The following is a 13,368-nucleotide window of genomic DNA, read 5'->3' as shown; positions in this document are numbered from 1 at the left end:
GCCGTGGCACTCCTCTTCCTCGGAGAGAGGAAGATAATTACCGTCCTCCGAATCTCCGTGTATGGCCTGTTCATCAGGGCTAACTTGCCCACTATCCCGTTCCCCCTGTTCGGAAGTTGCCTTGACGGGGTCTTCATTATTTTCGGCATCATCCGGAGTATTATTTTTTCCGGTGCATGTACTGCAGTCTTTGGAACGACGTGACTTAGAGCGGTGTCGAGGAAGTTGGCGCTTGGGCTGTATCTCAGGAGGTTTATCCTCAACCGGATCCTCTTTGTCATCGTTGTTAGTTTTTCCCGATGTGTCCATCGTGTATACGTCATAGGAAGAAGTGGTAGTCCGTCATCCCATGAATGGCGGGTTTTGTCCTTGCTCCTTGTCGGCATCGTCATTCGTACTGGCGATGTCTTTGGAGCCATAGTCAAGCATGTCGGTTAAATCCTTGACAGTGGCTATGAAGTGGGTGGCGGGTGGGAAGCAAAATTCCCCATCATCATCCTATAGTTCGAACCGTACATAGTTCGGCTGTGAGTCCCCCGCCAAGGACAAGTTCTTTAATGAGTTCAGCACATCAGCCAAGGGCGAGTGCTGGAAGATGTTTGCGGTGCTGAACTCGAAGATCGATAAACGATCAAGTTCGGCATCCGTGGACTCGCATGGTTCGGAACTTATACCCAGAGAAGAGTTCGGAGTTCCGGTGACACGAGTATTGCGTGAGATTAAGTCCATGTGCAGGCTCCAACACCGGGGAGTCTGTCGCCTCCGTGTTGGGGTTGAACCTCCAATCCTTGGATGCCACAGTATGCTCTGTATCTAAGGCCGGAGTGGTCACAGGAGCTATCTCCTAGATGCGGTCCGACGACAGATTTAGGTCATGTTCGTCAAGGTGACCGGGAGCGGTCGCCATGGTCTCGAATCCGTCGAAGATCAAATCTCCACGGATGTCTGCAACATAGTTCAAACTCCCAAATCTGACCTGATGGCCATGGGCGTAGCTATCAATCTGCTCCAGGTGGCCAAACAAGTTGGACCGCAGTGCGAAGCCGATGAGCACGAAGATCTGTCCGGGGAGGAAGGTTTCTCCTTGGACAGTGTCACTATCGACGATTGAAGGGGTCATCGAACCTTTCGTCGACGACAAAGTGGAACACTCAATGAAACCACCAATGTCGGTGTCAAAACTGGCGGATCTCGGGTTGGGGGTCCCGAACTGTGCGTCTAAGGTCGATGGTAACGGGAGACAAGGGACACGATGTTTACACAGGTTCAGGCCCTCTCTATGGGGGTAATACCCTACGTCCTGCTTGATTGATATTGATGAATACAAGTATTACAAGAGTTGATCTACCTCGAGATCGTAATGGCTAAACCTTATATGTCTAGCATGTATGACTATGGTAATGAATATCTCTCCCTCCGGACTAAGTCCTCCGGCTTATATAGACACCGGGAGGATATAGGGTTACCCAAGGTCGGTTACAAAGAAAGGAATCTACATATCCGATTGCCAAGCTTGCCTTCCACGCCAAAGAGAGTCCCATCCGGACACGGGTGCAGTCCTCGGTCTTCGTATCTTCACAGCCCATCAGTCCGGCCCATGGCTAACAGGCCGGACGCCCGGGGACCCCTTAGTCCAGGACTCCCTCAAGGGGACCAGAGTATATCTCTCCTGATCGGAGGGGCAAATCCCATCTTGCTAAACCATGTCTCGCAGCATGGGTCTGGACAAGCCATAAACCTACCTTTGTAACTACCCAATCACGGAGTAGCGTTTGTTTGGCCCAAAGCAAGTGTGTTACCATCCCGAGTACCTGGGCCATCTCAGGTCTTAGGACATAGAACGTATGTTGTACTAGAGACTTACAGATGACATATCGCTGCGTCTCATAGTTGGGTCTGTCCTACTCGGACCTTATCTCAACTCGCATCCGACTACGTCGAATCCGACCATATCCTTCCGAGTCCATATTATCCGGTTAGCATCCAATGCACCATGGCTAGTGAGACCAAGCCATCGACCGTGTCATATGCTAGTCTAGTTGGCTGCGCGTCCACACAGCCCTTTCGACTAGGGACTTTTTAGGATGTTCATCATACAATGCATAGTCCCACAAACAAGTCACGTACTTGCTGATACACATCATTGATAATGTCCAAGGACTATCTTTATTCATAAACACATAGGAAATATCATCATACATGATTGCCTCTAGGGCATATCTCCAACAGTTATGTTATGAATGAGGAGACAACTAGAGATATTCTTGCTTGTAAGGATAGAGATGATCTGGAGAAATTACTATGCAAGTATAAAGAAAATCTCTAAATGCTAGAATGCAATATGATCCTAAGTTTGCTACTTCACCTATCTTTATTGATGATAAGGATTATGAATTCTCTATCGACCCAGAGTTAATTACTTTGGTTGAATCTGATCCTTTCCATGGTCATGAATCTGAAACTGTTGTGGCACATCTTACTAAGTTGAATTACATAGCCACCCTTTTTACTCATGATGAGAAGACTCGTTATTACTTTATTCTCAAATTATTTCCGTTCTCATTAAAGGGTAATGCTAAAGCTTGGTACAATACTCTCGCTCCTGGTTGTGTGCGTAGTCCCTAGGATATGATTTGTTACTTCTCTGAAAAATATTTCCCTGCTCATAAGAAACAAGCTGCCTCGTAGGAAATAATTAACTTTGTGCAAATTAAGAAGAGAGTCTCCCACAACCTTGGGGGAGGCTTTGCCAATTACTTAATGCTTTACCTGATCATCCTCTTAAGAAAAATGAAATACTTGATATCTTATATAATGGACTAAGCGATGTTTCTAGGGATTTCCTAGATAGCTGTGCTGGTTGTGTTTTCAGGGAACAAACTGTTGGTCAAGCTGAAGAATTATTGAATAACATATTGAAAAATTATGGTGATTGTAATCTTCCTAAACCCACTCTGAAGAAGAGGGGTATATAATATCTCAGTCCTAAATATATGCAAGAGGCAAAGAAATCCATGAAGGAAAAAGGTATTAAAGTTGAGGATGTTAAAAATTTACCTCCTATTGAAGAAATACATGGGCTTAATACACCATCACTTCATAAGGTGGCAGAGGTAAATTCTCTAATGAAGTTCAATGAAAATGACAATCCTCACAATATGCACCCTAGCCAATGCCTTTATGAGTTTGAAAACTATATTAGAAAACAAGATCACTTCAAAGCAACTATTATGAAACAATGGAAATAAAATTCTAATATGATTGCTCGCTTGAGTGACTTGTTATTTAGAATCTCAAATGTTGTTAGAGGTGTTGGAAAGCATGTTTCTATGGTACAAACCCAGTTAGAACAAGTTGCTAAATATCAAGGAGAGTTGCTAGATGAAATGAATAATAATATACATGACTTTGCTGTTAGAGTTGCAACTAAGGAGGTAAAATGACTCAGGAACCACTTTATCCTGAGGGACACCCAAAAAGAATTGAACATGATTCCCAAAGGAACAACACCACTACACCTAGTCCTTCTAGAAATAAAAGGAAAAAGAAAAATGATTGGACTTTCCATTCTTGTAGTGAACCTGAAGTAGAGAAACCTCTTAATAATGATAATGAATTTTCTATCTCTGATGCTGAGACTTAACCTGGTAGTGAACACTCACCTTATGATAATGAAAAAGTTAATGATGAGGTTCATGAAGATAGTCAACCAAATAATGAAAAACCAGACAATGATGTTGAGATAGAACCACCAGTTGATCTTGATAACCCACAACCGAAAAATAAAAGATATGATAAAAGAGACTTTGTTGCTAGAAAACACGGTAAATAAAGAGAACCGTGGGTTCAAAAAAGAACGCTTTACTGAAATGCTAAGGCCAGTCTTTTTGCGTACTCACTTGACTGATATCCTTAAAATGCCTCCTTATGCAAAGTATATGAAAGACATCATCACCAATAAGAGAAAAATACCGGAAGCTGAAATCTCCACCATGCTTGCTAATTATACTTTCAAGGATTGAGTACCTAAAATACTTGGAGATCCGGGAATACCAACTATACCTTGCACTATCAAAAAGAATTATGTGAAAACTGCTTTATGTGATTTAGGAGCTGGTGTTAGTGTTATGCCTTTCTCTCTATATAAAAGACTTGATTTGAATAAACTCACACCTACTGAAATATCTTTGCATATGGCTGACAGGTCAACTACCATACCTATCGGTATTTGTGAGGATGTGCCCGTTGTTGTTGCTAATGTTACTATTTTGACGGACTTTGTTATACTTGAGATGCCCGAGGACGACAACATGTCGATTATCCTTGGTAGACCCTGCTTGAATACTGCAGGGGCTGTTATTGATTGCAATAAAAGCAAGGTCACATTTCATATGAATGGTAATGAGCATATGGTGCACCTTCCGAAGAAATAATTCCAAGTGAATGGTATTAATGTTATTGAAAAATCTCCGGACAGCCGGTCTATATCCTTTGGCCGGACTATTGGACTATGAAGATACAAGATTGAAGACTTCGTCTCGTGTCCGGATGGGACTCTACTTGGCGTGGAAGGCAAGCTAGGCAATACGGATATGTATATCTCCTCCTTTGTAACCGACCTTGTGTAACCCTAGCCCCCTCTGGTGTCTATATAAACTGGAGGGTTTTAGTCCGTAGGACAACATACAATCATACCATAGGCTAGCTTCTAGGGTTTAGCCTCTCCGATCTCGTGGTAGATCAACTCTTGTAATACTCATATCATCAAGAATAAATCAAGCAGGACGTAGGGTTTTACCTCCATGAAGAGGGCCCAAACCAGGGTAAAACATCGTGTCCCCTGCCTTCTGTTACCATCCGCCTTAGACGCACAGTTCGGGACCCCCTACCCGAGATCCGCCGGTTTTGACACTGACATTGGTGCTTTCATTGAGAGTTCCTCTGTGTCGTCGCTGTTAGGCTTGATGGCTCCTACGATCATCGATAGCGATGCAGTCCAGGGTGAGGCTTTTCTCCCCAAACAGATCTTTGTGTTCGGCAGCTTCGCACTGCGGGCTAACTCGCTTGGCCATCTGGAGAAGATCGAAAGTTACGCCCCTGGCCACCAGGTCAGGTTTGGAAGCTTAAACTACACGGCCGATATCCGCGGATACTTGATCTTCGACGGATTCGAGCCCCTGCCTTGTGCGCCACGCGGTCACGATGAGTATGATTTAGCTCTACCATCGGACAGTGTTCAGAAGATCGCACCGGCAGCCACTCCGAGCCTCAATTCGGATCCAGTTGCGCCGTCCACAGACGGGTGGATAGACCCCGTCACGGAGGCCGTATCCTCAGCGGTGATCGAGCCGAATATCGACCTTACCCTTCACGAGAGCTGTGTTGCCAAACTGTCGGATCCTTCTTCGGCCACGGACTACGAACCGCCTGCGCCCGTTCCTATCGAATACAATTGGGCACCGATCATGGAGTTTACCTCCGCGGATATTTTTTAGCACTCGCCCTTCGGCGACATACTGAACTCATTAAGGTCTCTCTCCTTGTTAGGAGGATCCTGGCCGAACTATGTCCGGCAGGATTGGGATGCGGATGATGAAGAAATTCTCCGCCCACCCACCACCCACCTAGTAGCCACTTTCGACGACTTAACCGACATGCTCGACTTCGACTCCGAAGACATCGACGGTATGGACGACGATGCGGGAGAGAAAGGGGAACCACTGCCCACAGGGCACTGGACAACCACCTCATCATACGATATATACATGGAGGACACACCCAGAGAAGGCAATGGCGACGAGACAACGGAGGATGACCCCTGCAAAAAGCAACCCAAGCGCCGGCGTCAGCGGCGCCGCTCTAAGTCCCGCCAAGGCAAAAGTGGTGATACCGGCACCGGAGATAATAGCACTCCGGACAGTGTCGAAGACAACAACAATCCCCTCCAGCAAGATTTAGAGCTGGAGGATGGAGGAGCCATCCCTCCTGAGAGAGCGGCAGATGGAGAGGCGGAGGATGATAATTACATGCCTCCCTCCGAACACGAGGCAAGCCTCGACGATGACGAATTCGTCCTGCCAGAGGATACCGTCGAACAAGAGTGCTTCATGCGCCGGCTTATAGCCACGGAAAATAGCCTTAAGAATAAGCAGCAGCAGCTTCAAGCTGATCAAGATTTGCTAGCTGACAGCTGGACTGAAGTCCTGGTGGCCGAGGAATATAAACTCGAACACCCCTCCAAGAGTTACCCAAAGTGCAGGTTGCTACTCCGACTGGAGGAGGAACCACCGAAAACTACATCCAGCCAAAAGCTGTTGATCGGCCACCTCGTGGCCGCGACAGAGAGGCATTCCAGCCAAAAGCTCAGCCCGCACCCCGACGCCATTCAAATAAAAAGGCATGGGGAAATATTCCAGACTTGCGAGACGTATTGGAGGACAAACAAAAACATGCAAGATCAATCTATGGATCACGAGGGCGCGTCACTATGAGAGACGATAATTGTCATGCCGAATACAGTAAAAGTAAGTCCGGCCGGGCCGAACACAACGGGCAAGACCCATTCGAGCTGTGTCGTGACATAGCCCAGTACAGAGGCGCCGCACACCCCCTATGCTTCATAGACGAAGTAATGGATCATCAAATCCCAGAGGGTTTCAAACCCGTAAATATAGAATCATACGACGGCACAATAGATCCTGCGGTATGGATCAAGGATTTCCTCCTGCATATCCACATGGCCCACGGTGATGATCTCACTAGTAGAAAAAGGGTCAAACGTGAAGCACATTAGTGCCGGTTTGATTTTGGCCCGGTACTAATGGTACCATTAGTGCTGGTTCGAACGGATTTGCATTAATGAACGGATCGAAGGTGGGCCCCACGATCACCTTTAGTACCGGTTCGTGGCACGAACCGGTACTAAAGGTCTAACCTTTAGTACCGGTTCGTTCCATGAACCGGTACTAAAGGGGTCTGACCTATAGTACCGGTTTGTGACACAAACTGGCACTATAGGGCAACTTTCAAACTCTACCCCCCCCCCCGTGTGTCGCCATTTCAGTTCTGAAAAAATCAAAAGAAAATGATAAAAACTTCAAAAAATAAAATCCTTCGAGAGGTAGTTATATTACTACATCTACTAGTTAGGAAAATTTAAAAACTACAATTTGGACATGTTTTGCAAAAAGTGTAGGGAAAATGTAAAACGGCTATAACTTTTGCATACGATGTCGGAAAAAAACGAATAATATATCTACACGCCATCAAATACCTCCCACTCAAGCTCAAAGGACCAGCTCGGCATTGGCTCAATAGTTTGCCAGCAGAGTCCATTGGCCGTTGGGAGGATCTGGAAGCCGCATTCCTCGACAACTTCCAGGGCACTTACGTGCGACCCCCAGATGCTGATGAATTGAGCCACATAATTCAGCAGCAAGAGGAATCGGCTAGGCAATTCTAGACACGGTTCCTAACAAAGAAAAATCAAATCGTCGACTGTCCGGATGCAGAGGCCCTAGCAGCTTTTAAGCACAACATCCGCGACGAGTGGCTCGCCCGGCACCTTGGCCTGGAAAAGCCAAAATCTATGGCAGCCCTCACGACACTCATGACCCGCTTTTGTGCGAGAGAAGATAGCAGGCTGGCTCGCAGCAATAACATATCAAAGAACCATGGTACTTCGGATACCAAGGATGGCAATGGCAGGTCACGTCGCAACAAACATAAGCGCCGCATTAACAGCGACAATACCGAGGATATGGCAGTCAATGCCGGATTCAAAGGCTCTAAAAACTGGTCAGCGGAAAAAGCCATTCAAAAGAAGCACTCCGGGCCGGTCCAGTTTGGACCGTATACTCGATTGCTCGTGCCAAATACACGGCACCCCCGACAAGCCAGCCAACCACACCAACAGGGATTGTTGGGTGTTCAAGCAGGCCGACAAGTTAAATGCTGAAAACAAAGATAAGGGGTCACATAGAGATGACGAGGAGGAGCCTCGGCAGGCGAACACCAGAGGACAGAAGAGGTTCCCCCCACAAGTGCGGACGGTGAACATGATATACACAACCCACATCCCCAAGAGGGAGCGGAAGCGTGTGCTCAGGGACGTATATGCGTTGGAGCCAGTCGCCCCAAAGTTCAACCCATGGTCCTCCTGTCCGATCACCTTCGATCGCAGGGACCATCCCACTAGTATCCGTCATAGTGGATTCGCCGCACTGGTCCTAGACCCAATCATTGATGGATTTCACCTCACTCGAGTCCTAATGAACGGCGGCAGCAGCCTGAACCTGCTTTATCAGGACATAGTGCGCAAAATGGTTATAGACCCCTCAAGGATCAAACCCACAAGAAAGACCTTTAAAGGTGTCATACCAGGTGTAGAGGCCCATTGCACAGGCTCAGTAACACTGGAAGTGGTCTTCGGATCTCCGGATAACTTCCGAAGCGAAGAATTAATCTTTGACATAGTCCCGTTCCGCAGTGGCTACCATGCACTGCTCGGGTGAACCGCATTTGCGAGATTCAATGTGGTACCGCATTATGCATATCTCAAGCTCTAGATGCCAGGACCTCGGGGGGTCATCACAGTCAATGGAAACACATAGCGCTCTCTCCGCACGGAGGAGCACACTGCGGCCCTCGCAGCAGAAGCGCAAAGCAGCCTCTTAAGGCAATCCACTAGTTCGGCGATTAATGACCCGGACACCTTCAAGCGCGCCCGGAGTAATCGGCAACAGGGCCGCCTGACATGTTCCGACCCCGTTCCCAGCCAAACGGCGAAATCCGTGCCACGCGTACATAATTACACATTAAAAATACCATGGGCACAGGTGGGGAGGGGGCACGACTGCGGCACCCTCCAAGTCGCGGCTTAAACCGCACTAGGGGCTTCCCGCCTTGTTATTTTTCTCTTTCAGGACTTCAATCTCTGGAAACCCTGTCCGGCAGCATGATTGCCGAACACATGCTGCAGCAACCAAGGAGGCAGAAAGCTAAATCACACCACGGAACTCCTAGGTGGATTACGATAACGAGTGAAATATTTGCTTTAATACTATTCCTCAGCTTGCCCTTGGAAGGGACATGTCAAACAGTCCCACTTTTTGCTTATCGCACTACTTGTACCATTCTGCTTTAACGCACCTTTTTGAATAAACGATGCATAGCATTAAGACTATTATTGCATTCTTCCTTTCTCTCTCTCTCTATATATATATATATGTTTGTTCATGAAATCTAGCACCCGTACAATCTGGTACGGCCAATACGCTAGGGGCTTAAGCATACCCCATAATACGGCGTGAGAAGTCCGAACACTTTCGACAGTGCGGCACCCCGAACTTATAGCATTATATGCATCAGCTTCGAATCATGTCTTGGGTCAATAGTTGGGTTTACCCGACTCCCATATTTTGGTACCTTACGTTCCGCTATATTGGCTAAGGTAGCACTAGGAGAACTACTGCGATTGTGCCCAGGTTCTGCTGGGCTAAGCACCTCAGTAGAGAAAGCTAAAACTGACTGTCATGATAAGGCGAGAGACTGGTCGCTGTTCGAGAGGTTTCAAGTCCCTAAAGACTTATGCCGCTTAGAGCGAGGAGTCGGCCCTGTCCGGCTTAAGGCGTGTATTGCGCCCCGAATTCGGCCTTCCGAATACTAGGGGCTTCGCCAAAATTAAAATTATAGAATTCTATGGCTAAGTGAGAGTGATAACGGATTATAGTCCGATTGCCTTGTTCGTTGTGCTGAGCACCTCCCTCGAAGGACCCAAAAATGGGAACAAGATTGCTCACGTTTATCCCGAACACCCCAGCACTCGTGGAGTGAGGGCAGAAGCCAACGACTGGCCCTCTCAGATTTGATAAACAGCCGAACAGAAGGTAATATTTTAAATTCAGACAAGCGTTGCATAGAGCATATGAACAAGTTTTCATAATACAGGATTACACGAGCAAGTTTATTCAAATATTACATCTTTCGCACACTCGTCCGCTACAACACGAGCACCCTTCAGGACACACTCATAATATATCTCGGGGTGGTGATGCTCCTTGCCCTGCGGCGGCCCTTCCTTCAGCAGCTTCACGGCGTCCACCTTCGATGCAGACGGACCGCTTGATGACTTCCAGCCGTGGGCAGGCATCCACAAGCCACCTCACCAGGCCAAAGTAGCTGTTGGGAAGGGAGTCACCAGGCCACATCTGGACTATAAAGCCCTTCATGGCCTGTTCGGCCACCTTGTGCAGCTCGGCCAGTTGATCCAGCTCGTCGCTCAGAGGCATCGGGTGTTTGGCCTAAGTATACTGAGACCAGAACAGCTTCTCCGTTGAGCTTCCCTCCTTGGCTTGGTAAAACTGTGCGGCATCCGACACGCCGTGGGGCAAATCTGCGAATGCTCCTGGAGAGCTCCGGATTCGGGTAAGTAACAAGTAATTTACTTTCACATGTTTGTTTTGCATATAGAATGCCATACCCGCCGCTATCTTCTTCATCGCATCAATCTCCTGGAGGGCCTTTTGGGCTTTGGCCTTAGCATTCTTTGCGCTCTCGAGGGCCGCGGCAAGCTCGGACTCTCGCGTGTTCAAGTCAAGCTCCAACACCTCGTGCTTCGTCACAAGAGCGTGGAGCTCTTGCTGCACCTCGCCCAACCGTGCCTCCTGCCTTTCTCGCTCAGTGCGCTCCTTGGCCGCTTTGTTTTCGGCCTCGGATAGCGCTTGCTTCAGGGTCGCCACCTCGGTCATGGCGCCTGGCAAATTTACGATGATCCTGTCATTTTGCAATCGCATTCTTTTTATATATATCCATAGACTAGGTACTACTTACCTTTGTTCTCCTCGAGCTGCCTCTTGGCAAGGCCGAGCTCTTCCTTGGACCCTTTGAGGTCCTACTTCAGTGCGGCGACCTCCGTAGTCTGTGCGGCAGAGGCCAGCAACGAAGCCTGCATACGCATATAGACATACTTATACTAGACTCCTGCGATATTGTTTGATCCTCTGTTCGGCTTTTCTTTGTGAACACCGAACAGAGCATCAGGGGCTACTGTCTATGCGGTAATATTTTTCCTATATTTCAAATACTTACCTCAAAGCCTGTTAGAAGGCTGGCACATGCTTCAGTCAGTCCGCTCTTGGCGGACTGAACCTTCTGGATCACCGCACTCATAATAGTGCGGTGCTCTTCGTCGATGGAAGCGCTGCGAATCGCTCCCAGCAGATTGTCCGGTGCCCCGGGATGGGCAGAGGTCACTGGCACAGGCATCTTGCCCCTTTTGGAAGGAGGCCGCCTACCCGAGTCCGGAACCACTGGGGGTTCCGGCGCGGTGTTCGGCTGAGGGCCGAACTCGGAGCCCTCGGGAGCCTTACTCCCTCTGCTCCTGGAGTCCGAAGGTCGCCTTGAGGCGCCTCCGAGATTGTCTCCCCTCGACCCCATGCCTCTTGAGACAATACCTCGGCATTGTCCGTAGGGCACGGGGAGGTGGCGGTCGGAAGTGGATCGCTATCTATATCCGACGAGTCCAGGGAGCCGTCCGACGAGGATACGTCGATACGGGCTCGGGGTAGTCTGCATGATCATAATTTGGCATTAGGAGAAGTAGTGCGACAAGGGTATGCTATGAGTTACTCTGGTATCCGAATACTTACGACTTCGCCAGGGGGCTTAGCCCTGAGCAGCCACTTGTCTTCGCCTTCGGCAGCGGTGGTGGAGTAGTCCGGAAGGAGAGTCCTTCCCTTCTTGGACCCTTCGCCCCCCCGGTTGGGGCGGCCTTCCTTTTCTTGTCTTCCCCAACTGGAGGGGGAGCATCTTCATCTTCCTCCTCGTCTTCGGGGGAGGAGTGCGTCGTGGAGTTATCGGACAATGAGTGCGATAACACCTGGTGCAGGAACTCTTTCGGGTTCCCTTGGCCTTCTTGGTCTTCTCCGGCACCTTGTAAGGAGCCGGAGTCAGCATCTCCGTCAGGGGAGCGTCCGCACTGTCTTCGGGCAGATGGGCCGGATAGTTAATCTGCCCCGACGTCTCCACCCAGTCCTGTCAAAGGAATGGAGCTCAGACCCCGCACATGGTTAAGCTAGGGGAAATAAATATCCTACCGGATGTATAGAACTCACCAAATGCGCTAGGCGCTTCGCGCTTAGCCCGCAGTCCTCGGTGAGAGAGGGAGGGACCTCGGCGCCCTTGAACAAGACCCTCCAGACATCCTTGTGCATCGTGTCGAAGAGCTTGCTCAGAGTCTGGTGCTGGGCCGGGTCGAACTCCCACAAGTTGAAATCCCGTTGTTGACACGGGAGGATCCGGCGGATGAGCATGACCTGGACTATGTTGACAAGCTTGAGCTTCTTGCTTGCCATATTCCGGATACATTTCTGGAGTCCGTCCAGCTCCACCGATGAACCCCAGGATAGGCCCTTCTCTTTCCAGGAGGTGAGCCGCGTGGAGATTCCAGATCGGAACTCGGGGGCCACCACCCATTTGGTGTCGCGCGGCTCGGTGATGTAGAACCACGCCGATTGCCACCCCTTTATGGTCTCCACAAAGGAGCCTTCAAGCCATATAACATTGGGCATCTTGCCCACCATGGAACCGCCCCATTCCACTTGTTGGCCTCCCACCACCTTCGGCTTGATATTTAAGGTCTTTAACCACAGGCCGAAGTGGGGCTGGATGCGGAGGAAAGCCTCACACATGACGATGAACGCCGAAATGTTGAGGATGAAGTTCGGGGCCAGATCATGGAAGTCCAGCCCGTAGTAGAACATGAGACCACGGGCGAATGAATGGAGGGGAAACCCCAGTCCGCAGAGGAAGTGGTGGAGGAAAACTACCCTCTCGTGAAGTTCAGCGGTAGGAATGATCTGCCCCACAGTGGGCAGCCGATTCGCAATATTCGCGGCTAAGTATCCGGCTCCGTGTAGCTTCTTGATGTGTCCCTCCGTAACGGAGGAAGCCATCCATTTGCCTCCCGCTCCGGACATGTTTGGGGAAGGTTGAGGAGAAGGATGTGGACTTGGGCGTTAGAGCTCGAGTGCGCAAGAATGGATAAGCAAGGAGGAAGAAGGCGTGGGTAGAAAAAGGTTAAACCTTATCCCCTTATAAGGGCAGCCAAAATTATGCGCCCCCACTAGCCTGGTAAAACTCGCTTATCCCCCAAGCGCCGTAATTGATGGTGTGGTTGGGTTACCCACACCCGTATTGATGAGAATCCCATGATAAGGGGGACACTATCTCTGCTTTGACAAGACGTGTCAAGAAACTGCCTCGCGTTATGTGCGGGGCTAGTTAAAAGAAACGGTTCGAATAATCACCGGGCCACGGCATGATGTCATGATTGCCAAAACATGTCAGCAGATTAGATTTGTGGAAATA

The sequence above is a fragment of the Triticum urartu genome, chromosome 7 (assembly GCF_003073215.2).
Source record: "Triticum urartu cultivar G1812 chromosome 7, Tu2.1, whole genome shotgun sequence".
In the NCBI taxonomy this organism is placed as follows: Eukaryota; Viridiplantae; Streptophyta; class Magnoliopsida; order Poales; family Poaceae; genus Triticum; species Triticum urartu.
Note: the sequence above shows the minus strand (reverse complement) of the source record.